Source organism: Gossypium arboreum, chromosome 7, assembly GCF_025698485.1.
Source record: "Gossypium arboreum isolate Shixiya-1 chromosome 7, ASM2569848v2, whole genome shotgun sequence".
NCBI lineage: Eukaryota > Viridiplantae > Streptophyta > Magnoliopsida > Malvales > Malvaceae > Gossypium > Gossypium arboreum.
The window spans coordinates 84,210,394-84,223,740 of record NC_069076.1 but is presented as its reverse complement, the minus strand read 5'-3'; the positions used below and the strand labels follow the sequence as shown (position 1 = coordinate 84,223,740).

The following is a 13,347-nucleotide window of genomic DNA, read 5'->3' as shown; positions in this document are numbered from 1 at the left end:
AAAATTATATTGAGGAAACAAACAAATTTCTCATTCGTTTCTCGGAAACTACATAAGGTATCAAGAATTAATAATTATTATCGATTGTGTCAACGTGGTACCTACATTATAAAAATGTTCATCCATTATTTACTCTTATTTTTTTTAATTTTTTAAAAATAAACTTATATTTAAAACATAAATTTAAAAAAAAGAAATCATTTGTTAAGGGGTAAATTATGGTTATGGTCACTTTTGTCACCTCAGGTTATATTTTAGTCACTTATGTTTGAAATGTTACGTTTTTAATCACTTACGTTATCATGTTGTAACATTTTAGTCACTGAGCCGTTAATTGCCATTAACAGTGTAACGGTAAGCTGACGTAACATGTTAAATCATATTTCAAACTAACATTTTAGGTTAAATTATATAATTAGTCCTCATATTTTTTCGTTTTGAGCAATTTAATTTTTTATTATTTTATGTTCTTTAAACATTTTGTTTCCATTCTCTTTTGCTTCTCCTTTTGTTTTACTACTTCTCCATTTCTTTTAACATATCAGGAAGTAGAATTGGCAGTGAAGAAAGAAGTAGGGTTTTGATAGTTAGCAGATGGTATGAGTTTATGGGTTTTGACGGCTTTCGACTTCCTGCTTCCTTTTTCATTGCCAATTCGACTTCTTGATATGTTGAAAAAAATAGAGAAGGTAGGAAAACAGAAGGGAAACCGAAGGAGTGGAAAATAAAGAAAAAAAAAAGAGAAAGTTTAAAGAACATAAAAGAAAAAAAATTAAAGTGCTCAAAATGAAAAAATATGAAGATCAATTGTATAATTTAATCTAAATTTTTTGTTTGAAATGATGATTTAATATGCCACATCAGCTTACTGTTACACCGTTAAGGGCAATTGATGGCTCAGTGACTAAAATGTTACAATACGATAACATAAGTGACTAAAACGTAATATTTCACACATAAGTGACTAAAATGTAATCTGAGATAAGCAAAAGTGACCATGAGTGTAATCTACCCTTTATTAAATTAAGAAAATATTATAAGAATTAAAATATTAAAAAAGGAAATGAAATTATTTTCAAACATGAAAATTTCTTGATTGGATAATGATTTCTAAGTAATTAATTAGCGCAACTCCGCGTTGAATTAGTTTGTGAATATTTAATAAATCAAGGTGGATAGTGAAATCAAATAAAGATTATAATATTATGAAGCTTTGAAGTGACTATAAAATGGAAAGTGAATCAAGCAAAATCTTTAATCTCAATAATGATGTCCAAAATGAAGGCGTTCCTTATGGCTATCATTCTCTTGGTGTTCACTCTTCTTACTTTCACAGCTCCAGCTTCAGCTCGATCTCTAGCTATCCAAAATAAGATCAAATTGATTTATACCAAAATTCTTCTTAATAACCACAACATATGTTGATAAAAAAGGTTCTTTTTTCTTTTTGAAGATGTAGATACTAAATTTTCAGATTTGGGTTTGGTTTAATTAGCTTATATATGGTATTGTTAATATTTGCAGAAAAAAGTAGCTATCCGTTGCCAAAGCCAACGCCGAGTCACAGGTGTTCTAGGGTTCGTGGTAAGCGTGTTTGCGTGGGATATTGATATGAATAAGGCCAAGTTGCTTCCCCTTTATCTTGTTCTTCAGGCTTCGATTATATTATATAAAAGATGGCTTCGAATCGTGTGTATTTGCACTTTGCACTTTGGAAATTGGAATTGGAATTTGTTGTTTGATGCGAGTGTTTAGAAAATAAAACATTTTTGTTTGGATAAGTAGAAGTTTTTATTTATGCGTACGTTTAAATAGCAGTAATCCTTATCCATTACTTAGTTTTTGTTCAATTTAATTGTTTTTAATAATTTAAAAAATGCTGATTGAGTCTTAGTTCAGTTAGTATGGATATTGTTATCAATATAATAGTATAAAGGTTCGAATGCGCTAAATCGCATTATCTTTCTATTTATAGGTTGAGGAGGGACTATGAGTAATTTTAGGTTTTGTGTCAAAAAGAATAAATATCATCAGAACATATAATGAGATTGTTAAAAAAATAATTTGAAAAAGCACACTATTGAAAATCATAGAATAATAAGTGTTTTGATAGAATTGTTAAACAAAGTGTAATAGAAGAACTAAAGTGTAGAATAAGATTGTAATTATTTAGGTGGTTGAGATAATAATTTTAGCTATGTGGAGAATGAATTCACTAAATAAATTTTTCAACACACCCAATGATTAAGCCTTAACTATGCAATAATACAAAGATAAAAGTAACCTAATTAATGTATTTATAACACCTCGGTACCTGATTTGATTGTCGGGTCCGAGTTACAAGGTGTCACATCCATTTTCAGAGCAATTATGACCAAGCTACATTCGACTTATATCGTAAAATGGTTAATTTCAACCAAAACATGCATACAATACGATAGACAACTATTTTCGAGTCTTATACAAGCCTGCAAAAGCTCTAAAGCTAACCCGAAGTCAAATTAGAACCAAATTAAAAAAATTCCAAAACACTAGGTTGACGTTGTGACGATAGAGGGTTCCTTATCTTACCTTATTAGCCCTCAGACTCATTAACCGATTCACATGGTCTTTCACATACTATAGATAATCAAATACCTATTAACATGACTCGAACTCGAACGGATACATGAATCCTAACCAACACACCAAGTTAATACCCAGTGCCTCATCGGAATGTCTGAAGCAAATAGATTGTGCCCAATACTCATCAGTATAACAGAAATAAAAGTTGCACCCTATATTTGTTGGAACATCCGAAGGAAAATGCATCCAGTGCTTATCGAAATATAACTAAAGTAACCTAACTCAATCTATCCTATGGCATGCCAACTATATCCGACTCCGCCTGAACAGTTAATAGGGTAACTAATAATCCAATTTCATTATAAGTTCAATTCACATTCTATTAATCTCAATATATCATTAATTCACCATTTCATCATTTCATATTTCATGTTTCAGCTTAATATCATATATAAGACCATAAAATGAGTTATGCTACTTTTCATTCTATTCAGTTTAGTCCTCTATCTTGATAATCCATTCAAATCATGCCAATTCGATTCAATTAACTATTTTCAACTCATCTCAGAATCATACCAAGCAAAACATCATGAATATGCAATAAATAGATTGATTCAAACCATAAAAATACAAACCCAAAACTCAAATTACTCGTCGTCGGCTCTCGCCTTTCCTTTCCCTTTCAACGGTCCTACGTCATCTTTAGTTACGAATAATAATTCAATAGTACAAAATATCAAATTCCATATCAAATCACATTCAATTATAAAGTCATACAAAATTTTCAATTTATTCAATTTAATCCCTAAACCTGGGATGATCATAACTTTCTATCTAGACCTTTGGATTAAAATTCAATTTCACATATATTTATTAGGGACCTTCTACTTTCTATTAGGGGTAGGGGTGAGCAAAATCCAATTCAATTCAGAAAAACTCGAGAAAAAAATTTAAATTTTGAATTAAATAGTTTGAGTTATTTGAGTTAATTCGGATAAACTTGAATAAAATAAATTAAGTTTTTCGGTTCAACTTGAATATGAATTACATAATTTGAGTTATCTGAAAATCTAAATAAGAAAAGGCAAAATTATGTCGTTTTGATAAATGTTTACCTTTTGTAAAGTTAAAAGTTAAAACCATTAAGTTAAAAGGCAAAACCATTATATTGTTTATATAGTTAAATAATCTTGTACTTCGTCTACTAGTTAAATAATCGGTCCATGTAAACACAACATTGAGTATAAATAATAAAATTTATTAACTTGACTCGAAATTTTTTGACTCGATTCGATTAAAAAAATTCAAATTGAGTTTGGTTGCTAAAATAGGATTCGTCAACTTGACTAACTCAAAATTTTTTGACTTGATTCGACTCGACTCGATCAAATACTAACCCCTAATTAGGGGTGTTCAAACTCCGGTTCAAACTGAATGACTGAACTGATCTAATTTGGTTAATTCGTTGGTCAACCGATCTAGTTTGGTCAGAGGTTGGTTAAAGGTTTTTTTAGAATTTCGGTTAACGGTTAATTCGGTTCGAAATTAGGTAATTAATTGAATTAACTAAACTTAATAAATAATATTATATATTATATGTTAGGGTGAGCAAAACTTGATTCGATCTAAAAAATTAAAAAAAATCGAATTTCAGGTTAATTGAATTAAGTTATTCGAGTTATTCGAGTAAACTCAAATTTCAATTTCGAATTGAGTTAAATTTTACAATTCGAATAACTCGAATAATTTGAATAACAGATTGGTGTAAATACCTTTTTGGTCATTGTCAAGTTTGAAAATGAGCAAATTGGTCTCTCTCTCAACAAAGATTACAAAAATTCAAAATAAATTTTAAAAATCAAAATATTTATAAAAATCCAAAATATATATTTAAAAATTATAAAAATTCAAAAAATTCAAAAAATATATAAAGTAAGTTAAAAATTAAAATTTCTAGAATAATAATTTTGGGACCTAAATAAGTTGATTAACGATTCAGATTTATCATACTAAAATATTTTTATTTGAAAAGTTTTAAATATTTTTATTTCAAATTTATGTGCTCTAATATGGAATTAGTTATCTTTGTTAGAAGGTTTTAATTTGACATGTTTAATTTCACTCGATTTGAAAAAAATTCAAATTGAGTTAGGATGATAAAATAGGACTCGTCAACTAGATTAACTCGAAATTTTTTCACTTGATTCGATCGAACACTCACCCTTAATTAGTCCACTGCCCAACCAAACCACAACCACCGGCCTACCCCTTGCCAGTATAAACCCAACCCAATCCTAAAAAAAAAAATTAATAATTTAATAAAAAACCTAAAAATCCTAGACTGAAATTCCTTAAGACCCTAATCCTATTATGATTTCTGATCTCCCAAAACTGAAAGTTCTCTGGAATCTCCCAAAATCCCTACTGCCGATAGCCCAACATCAGCAACACGCTCACTGTAACACCATAAACCCTACCCGCTTTACCAAATCCGAATATAAGTTGTCACCAGAACTTAAAACACTTAACATAAAATTTAAAATGGGTGAAGACGTTACTGAACATACTTCTTACCTATTTGTTATTATTCTAAGTCATGGGTTCTAAAGATAAACATTTATTTGATTACAACTGATTCTTAATGATAGTATAAGATAATATTACTTAAAACTTTATTAAAACAGACCCAACCATGGCATATAACACCATTCACTATTTAAAAACATATTTTCAAATGTGTCATTTTGTATGCATAATATTGCTATTCAATCAACTACTTTGGTGCGTCTCTGGTTTATTCCCTTTTGGTGAACTGGTTCAAACTTAATAACCTATTTTGCAAATAAGCACCTATAAGTTCAATGGAATTTAATGAGTTCCAATCAGTATTATCTTTTAACGTTATTGTTGAAATCTTTGACTTTAAGATTTTGGACTTCCTTTCAGACATTGGCAGATACTTTTCTGATCCCCGGTTGGTGGATAACCATATGCTAATCTTTACACTTAACCATCTTATACAGATTTCACTAGATTCGCGAATTACATATTTTATACCAATTTTCAAATCCCATTACACAATTTTTTTAGAGACAGTAGTTGGATACACTTTTCAAAATAATACTCAGCGGATGCTACTTGTGACTGATTCTTCTACAAGATTCAATGATTATTGAAACACTAGTTAAATCGTATCTTCAAATCAGTCCATACAAACAGACTTGTTCAAAAGGATATAATAATTTGATTCAAGCAATAGATTCCTAGATATCTCCAATATAGGACCTAAGAAATTCCAGGTTTGGTGGAAACTTGCACCACCCAACATTCCAAATACACAAAATTCTCTGTCCTGACGATCATTGTGGTGTATTCCCCAGTATATCACCCTTGTTTTGAGAATTCATTCAGAAAATGCCTCGAAGACATACCCACATTTCACCATATGACTGGTTAATAACTTGTCAATTAGACTCGTATGCTAGAATTCAATACACAGGTTTTCTAGATGGCTTGTCACCAAGGCTCTCCATATAAGACCCCGCATAAGATTTACAAATTTTGTCATACAAGCTCTTCAGATAATTCCTCACTTAGGATTTCTAGATTGCTATGTCATTAAGGTTTTCCCCTATAATACGCCACAAAGGCTTTTCAGGTAATCCATGTTTACTGTCCCGGCATACCATTTTTGTGGATGCCATAGGGCTTCTTCCATATGGTCTTATACCTTCACGCCCTATTGGCATATTATCATATGATGCGATGGCCATGGATTTTCTACAGTTTTATTTCATGATCTGCTAGTCTGGTTAGCATTATAATTGCCCTACCGGAGACTACAAAATAAATCTCCACTTTTACAGTGATCTACTAGTCCAGTTAGCAATGTACTTGCCTTACCAGAGGCTACACAATAAATTTCCATCTTCATAGTGATATGCTTGTTCGGTTAGCAATATACATGCCTTACCGGAGGCTACACAATATATCTCCTCTTCATAATTATACATACCACAGACTCGCCTGTACTGGATTCGTACCAAGACAAAGGTCTTTTTACTTAGACTTTGACTATATACACATATAACACTAATTATTATCACCCACACATTCTGGAGACGACGTACCAACTCTTTAATGGCAAAGACTTATCATACAACTTTGTATTCAAACACAAATCAATACTCTTCCTTTATATCTATACAAATATCTTCTCAAGGAGACATACCTATCTATAGAAGTATCTAACATTTATTCAAATAAGAATGATATACAAAATTTGGCTTTAGAGGTATACAAAATTTAGTTTTAGAGGCTTATCAAAGACTTACCTTCACATTGGCTCATAATTCTAGTTTCAATCATCCTTCCCGATCCAACAACGACAACTATTTAAAAGATCATGGAACTTCTATTAGAATATCTGTTTACAGTTATTTTAATATCGTTTTAACTATGCGTGACCCTTAAGTAGGGCCTTACACTCACACCCTACTGCTTTTACACCTTTCATCATTCTCACTTGTCAACAATTATAACATACAAGGCTATAAGACTTACTAGAAGGTTGAATCATCCATTGATTAAATGAGATCTTAGTTCAGTCTTAACGAAGAGAATGTTGATGTTAGAAAGAAGAACTTGATCATTAAGCAGAAGAAAAAAACTATTTGAAATATCCCCTTCTCATAAATATACTCTTGGTCCCCCTTGATTTCCTACCAAATTCAGGGTAGGTAAAAGAAAATCCGGTGAAGGTTTACCTTACTGTTGACTAGTCATGAGGAGAGTAAAATCAAATCCAATTAACTCTTGTTGAAAAGTGGCCAACCATGCCGTTGGGATGATGTGTTTAGTTGGCTTATTTTAGTGTATAAGCAATCTTTCATACATCTTGCTACTCTGCTATTTACTCTGATCTTTGCTTTTGTTGCTTAGGTCCTACTAATGGACGAATTCTTTGTTAGTATGACCAAAACTCTATCTCGCCAACCAACCAGACTAGTGGCGAATCATGTTATCATAGTGCACCAAAATAGAATTAACATGCATTATCTCACTCTCAATTGGATTCACCAATTCTAGGGTGTGACACTCACCACCAGTCACCACTGTCCAACGTCCACCATGTCACCATCATCATTCAATATTTTTTCTCCATCGTTAATAATCCTGTTAGGTAAGAAATGAAACTTGTTCTTAATTAACAACAAAAACCAATTCCCCTTCCTCTCTTTCTATTTTTATTTTTCTCTTTTATTTTTTATTTTACTTCTACTTTGTGGGCTTGAGTATGAATGAAAGAGGCCTTTTTTTCTCTTTTTTTTTTGCTACTTTCTCTTTCTTTTTTTATAATGTTTATCGGTTGCTATCTATTTGGATTATTGGGGTATGATAGTCGTGGAGAGGGGAGCCTGAGTGATGATTGTTAGAAAAAATAGTTCACTTAACTAGAAAAATAGTTTAATGGGCAAAATGTAGTAGATTACGACATATTTTTAGTATTTATGTAAAACAAACCTTGGTAACCATAGCCACAAAACTTTTGTTATGGAGGACCCACTGACTTTTGAATTTGAAGTAGATAAAAGCACACATAAGCCACACGATAGCTTTAGCTTTGAGATTTTTACAATGGTTACTTCTTCATTCATCTCCTTCCCATCACTTCTTCCAACTAAGCCCTTACCAATTCATCACCAAAATCAATATGGTTACACCATATCATGTGTTTGTTTCTTTTTCTGGATAGGGGACCTTAAAGTTTATTACAAGTTGGTTAGTATAAACTAGAGGAAGATTGACTGAGGAGTTAGATTTTAAGTTTTAAGTTCATTGTTAGCGGTATTTTTTGGTTCTTAAATTGATATTAATACAGATACTTGATTGGCACTTTCTTTTAAGGTCAATTTTCCTTTTGGTTGTCAATTGGTTTCAATCTACGACCAGTAACTTAGTGTGTACGTCTTTGTTAGAACTTTTAAGTTATTTGAGTACTTTAGATGTATGATGTTGCTGTTTATATATGGATTCTTCAGAGTATGATGGAAATTAAATTCATTACCATCATCTTTTTCGATTTTGGTTTTGGTTTTTTTATATTATTTTTTAAACTATTGTTGATTATTATTATTTTGCTGCAAGGGTTGTTGGAAGTGTTGTACATCCTAAATTCAAAGTTAGATTTCAGGCTCGTCTTGATTTATATTATTCTTATATTGCGGTGATCTCTATTTGATATGTATGAGTGTTGTAATTTATTATAAATTAGATGTAATTTGTTGCATTTTGATGTTATTATAATGTGTTTGGTTATTTTGCTTTTTATTGTTTGTAGATATTTGTTGATTCATTTTGTTACTTTGTGATTTGTTTTGTGTTCAATAAGTTGAAAGAGAAATGGATTAGGAAGTTGGGATGTTTTCTTTAATTGTTGAAAGGTTTGAAAATATTAAGGTTTTTTTTTTTGGTGAAAGAAAGGATAAAAGTTTAATGAATGAGGTAAAATAAATTCCATCACTTAAAGAGGTCTTGAATATATTTTTGTTGAGGGAAAAATAATATAATATATTTATTTGCTAATTGAAACCGCTTGAATAATGACCATAATGTATTCTAGAAAATATAGTTAACACATCCACTATATTATACAAGATTTTAGTATTCATTAAAAAAAACTTACTTAGCTTAAGTTATAATTTTATTTGTAACGCCCCAAAATTCTTATTTTTATTATTGTGAAAATGTGACACAATTCTGTATCTACTTCAGTGGTTAAGTGTTCTGGGTGTGTGTGAGAGGTCCCAAGTTAAAGCCATGTCTTTGGCAAAATTTTTTATTTCTTCTAAATCAAGCCCTATCTCTGGTCAGTACGCTTAAGTTAATTATTTGCAAAATTATGTCAGAATGGGCTTGTTAGTCTGGTTGTTAAGTGGAGCCTTGGGTGATGGAGGTCATGTTCTCAGCGTTAGCGAGAAGGTAGAATTTTGCTCTTAATTTTGGCTAGAGTTGTGCTGATGTTGGACTTAGATTTGTCGGTGGTTAGTAGGATTTGAAGGAGAAAAATAAGGGTTTGGATGTAATGGGGATTTGGTAGAACTCTTTGGTGCCCCAAAATTCTCTCTGTAGAAAAAAATATTGTTGTTCTTCTCCTCTCTTTGCCAAATTTTTCCTCTTTCTTTTTCATTCTCCTCTTTGTCGTTTCTTTTTCTCCTCATCGCTGCCATATTTTTTTTTTGATCTTCTCTTCAGTCCGTCTCTTTCTTGTGCAACATTGGTTTACGTTTTGATTCGGTAAGATGAGTAATGTAGTTTTATTTTTATTATTAGCTTTTTATTGATGTGCGCCGTTAAATGCTGATTAGGGGAAGATTTAGGGGTTTGTAATCACTGTTTGGAGACATAGGTTCGTTGAATTCTGGTTACTCGATAGAAGGTAAGGTTTTTGAAGGTTTTAGGTTGAACATCTCATTATAGTTTCGTTTAAGTTCCATTAGTAACATTGATTTTAGGCAATAGAATGTCGATTTCTAGTTTCTAGAGTGTTCGTGGTTGCATTAGCATCGAATCGATACCAGGTGTGTACTAAAAAATACAGAAAATAGGGTTTCAGCGAAAGCTAAAAACCCTACTGTCGACGACATAAGGGCGTGTGGTCGCCCGTGTGGTAGGCCGTATGCCATTACACAGGTGTGTGATCGACGAGGCCAGGTCGTGCGAGCAAGAAACGACCGTGTGATAGCCAGGTAGGCCGTGTGCGACACACGGGCTAGACTAATTTGGGCTGTATGGGCCCATATAGGCATGTGGGATTTTAGGCCAGGTCGTGTGATCCACACGGGTAAGCCACATGGGTGTGTGAGCCCATTAATCTAAAATGATTCCTATGATTGTACGGGTCTACCAAGTCGACTGTGAACCTGTAGTAGGGTCGGTAAGCATTACCTAGACCCCTAAATATATGATCTGACTGTATGTGATGCATGATAAATTATGCATGATTACTGATATATATATGTATACGTATGACTGATGGTTCCATAAAAGCATGACATATTGTATGTTTGCATTGCATTGGGTTGGGATGATGATATTTGGAGGAAGTGTATTAAAAGGCTTTAAGCCTATTTATCTGGTAGCACAGCTGTAATATACTGAATATGTACCACATTCGGTACTACTTGGAGTGTAGGGATGGATGGGTGTTTTAAACCCCGTATGGAGTGTAGGGATAGATGAAGATGGTATGTAGAGGCTGGTGGGTAGGACTCTGTTACTGATTACTGTTTGCATTACTAATATTTTGATGGGCTGAAGCTTTAATGCATATCTGATACTGGACTAAAATGGGCTAAGGCCCAAATTACTACTGTAATTGAAATGGGCTTAGGCCCAGACTGCGTTTGACTGTTTATTGTGTTTTCTGTGGGGATTACACATTGAGTTTACGTAAACTCACCCCTTTTTGTTTTATTTGTACAGGTAATCCCCAGACTTGGGCGGATTGGTGCGGCGGAGGACTCAATGGTGACCACATGACTATTGAACTGTTTAAATTTCATTTAAGGTTTTTACTTCCTATTATTTTTGGGGTATTTTTGATGTAATGTGGACTGTTGCCTTTATTTTGGACTTTAACTATTTACATGGACTTTTAAACTGCAAACCTTAATGAAAACTCGGTTTAAGTAGTAATAACTCTTTTTCTTAACGCGAACGAGTTTCTTCAAATTTCACGGTTTTAAAAGCTTCCGCTACAAAATATGTCGAGAAAAGGGTTTTGAGATGGATGAAAGATAAATAAAGGCTAATAAATGGAAACGGTTTTAACTCGATACAATTGTTTTCAAATCCCAATTCAAGTGACATCGCCAGATTCGGCCATAACGTCTAAGCCGAGTTTGGGGTGTGACATTTAATGGTATCAGAGTCAGGTTGAAAAACTCGATTATTGATTTTGGGTTTAAAAAAAATTGGTTTTTAAAGAATTAATCTCGAAATTATTTGAAATGATTTGACGTAGTATGTGGTGCACAATGTCTCCGACGCCGATCCTGTAAGTATTCTGAAACTATGATAAGTTTAAACTGAAACTACTGTAGGTAGTGTAATGTGAAAAACTCTAGATAGTGTATACTGAAACTGTAGTAAAACTGAGACTGTAGCAAAATTGATTGAGATTGCGATTTACGAAAATCACTCTGAATTATTGAAATTGTTTACATAAAATATCTGCTAATAAATATCGAAACTGTAACTGATTCATAAAACTATTAATGTAGATAAAACCCCAAATCTGTGAAGAGCGTACAAGGTATCCGCAGACGAGGTACCAGATGCTGAGGTAGAGGCTGTAGAGAGGCTCGAGTTGAGTCATTTTCACTAGGCAGTATGCCAAATATGGACATAAGTGAGACGCTAGTGTCGCCTGCTACTGAGAATGTGTCTCAAGATCGCATGGATAGGGACGACGCATTGTCTCAGGCTATGTTAAGGATATTGGAGAGGGTCGTTGGGCCTAATACTGGATCTGAGGGCTATAGGTTGGTTACAGAGTGACTCTGGTCCAATGGAATTAAACTTTTTAGTGGTGTCACTAGAGTCGCCCCTAATGTGGCCGAGTACTGAATTTAGGCCACAGAGCGGATTATGGATGTCCTAGATTGCACCCCTAAGTAGAAACTGAAGGGTGCGGTCTCTCTGTTACGAGATGAGGCTTGTCAATAGTGGCTGACAGTTAGGGAGGACACTCAGCCCAAACGTCTGACCTGGGAGTTTTTTAAGTCCATCTTCCAGAGAAAATATGTGGGAACCAGTTATGTGGACGCTCGTAGGAGAGAGTTTCTGAATCTTACTTAAGGAGATCGATCAGTGGTGGAGTTCCTAAGATTGAGCCACTATGCGCGAGGTATGGTGCCATCGGAGTATGAGAGGTGTGTTTGCTTTGAAGATGGCCTCAGAGATAATTTAAGAGTTCTGATATAGCTTCGCAGAGGGAGCGAGATTTTTCTGTTCTAGTCGAAAAGGAGAAGATCACTAAGGATGTTAAGTGTGCTGAGTGCCAAAATAGGGATAGAGAGAGGGGTAAGAATAAGAGGGATTCAGAGCCCTTGAGTTCTATACAGAGGCCTAATAAAAATGGCAGATCTGATGGACGAGTTAGAGCTGGGCCCCCTATTACTACTCCTGGACTGCAGCCATGTGTATATTGTGGTAGATAGAGTCAGGGAGAGTGTTGGAGGAGGATTGAGGCATGTTTGAGGTATGAACCATTGGATCATCGCATTAGGGAGTATCCGTTGAAGGCCCAATAGATGCAAGCTCAGGGTATTGGTACTGCACAGCCATAGAGGGTAACAAAGCAGCCACCGAGAGGCTGTGGTCAGGCTAGGGGTCGTAATGGTATGGGCCGTGGTCAGAGAGCATCGGGCAGAGGTGCTGGACAGCTTGAGGCAAGATAGCCTGTTCTTGTTTATGCTGCATGTCACTGAGAGGACAAATATGCTCTGGACGTTATCACCGGTATGTTCTTGATGTATGATGTACCTTACTTTGCTTTAGTAGACATAAGTTTCATAGATTCCTATATAGCTAGCACTGTGTCTGGAAACTTGGGGATTCTGGTTGAGAGTACTCCTAGAGAGGTGAGTGTACTAAGTCCACTGGGGTAATCGGTTCGGGTTAGCAAACTGTATAGAGATGTTCCGTTGAGGTTCAAGGGTTGGTATTTCTGGCTAATCTGATGGTGCTTCTGTTTGGGGAGTTTGACCTGATTCTGGG

At 33.9% G+C, this 13,347-nt stretch overlaps 1 long non-coding RNA gene across 1 annotated transcript; it reads left to right on the top strand.

Moving 5' to 3' along the window:
- Window positions 1–1,226: 1,226 nt before the first annotated feature.
- Window positions 1,227–1,781, top strand: LOC128295627 (uncharacterized). The gene is made up of 2 exons (XR_008286183.1): window positions 1,227–1,433; window positions 1,525–1,781. It is a non-coding gene; the product is annotated as an uncharacterized LOC128295627 (long non-coding RNA).
- The last annotated feature ends 11,566 nt before the right edge of the window (window positions 1,782–13,347 follow it).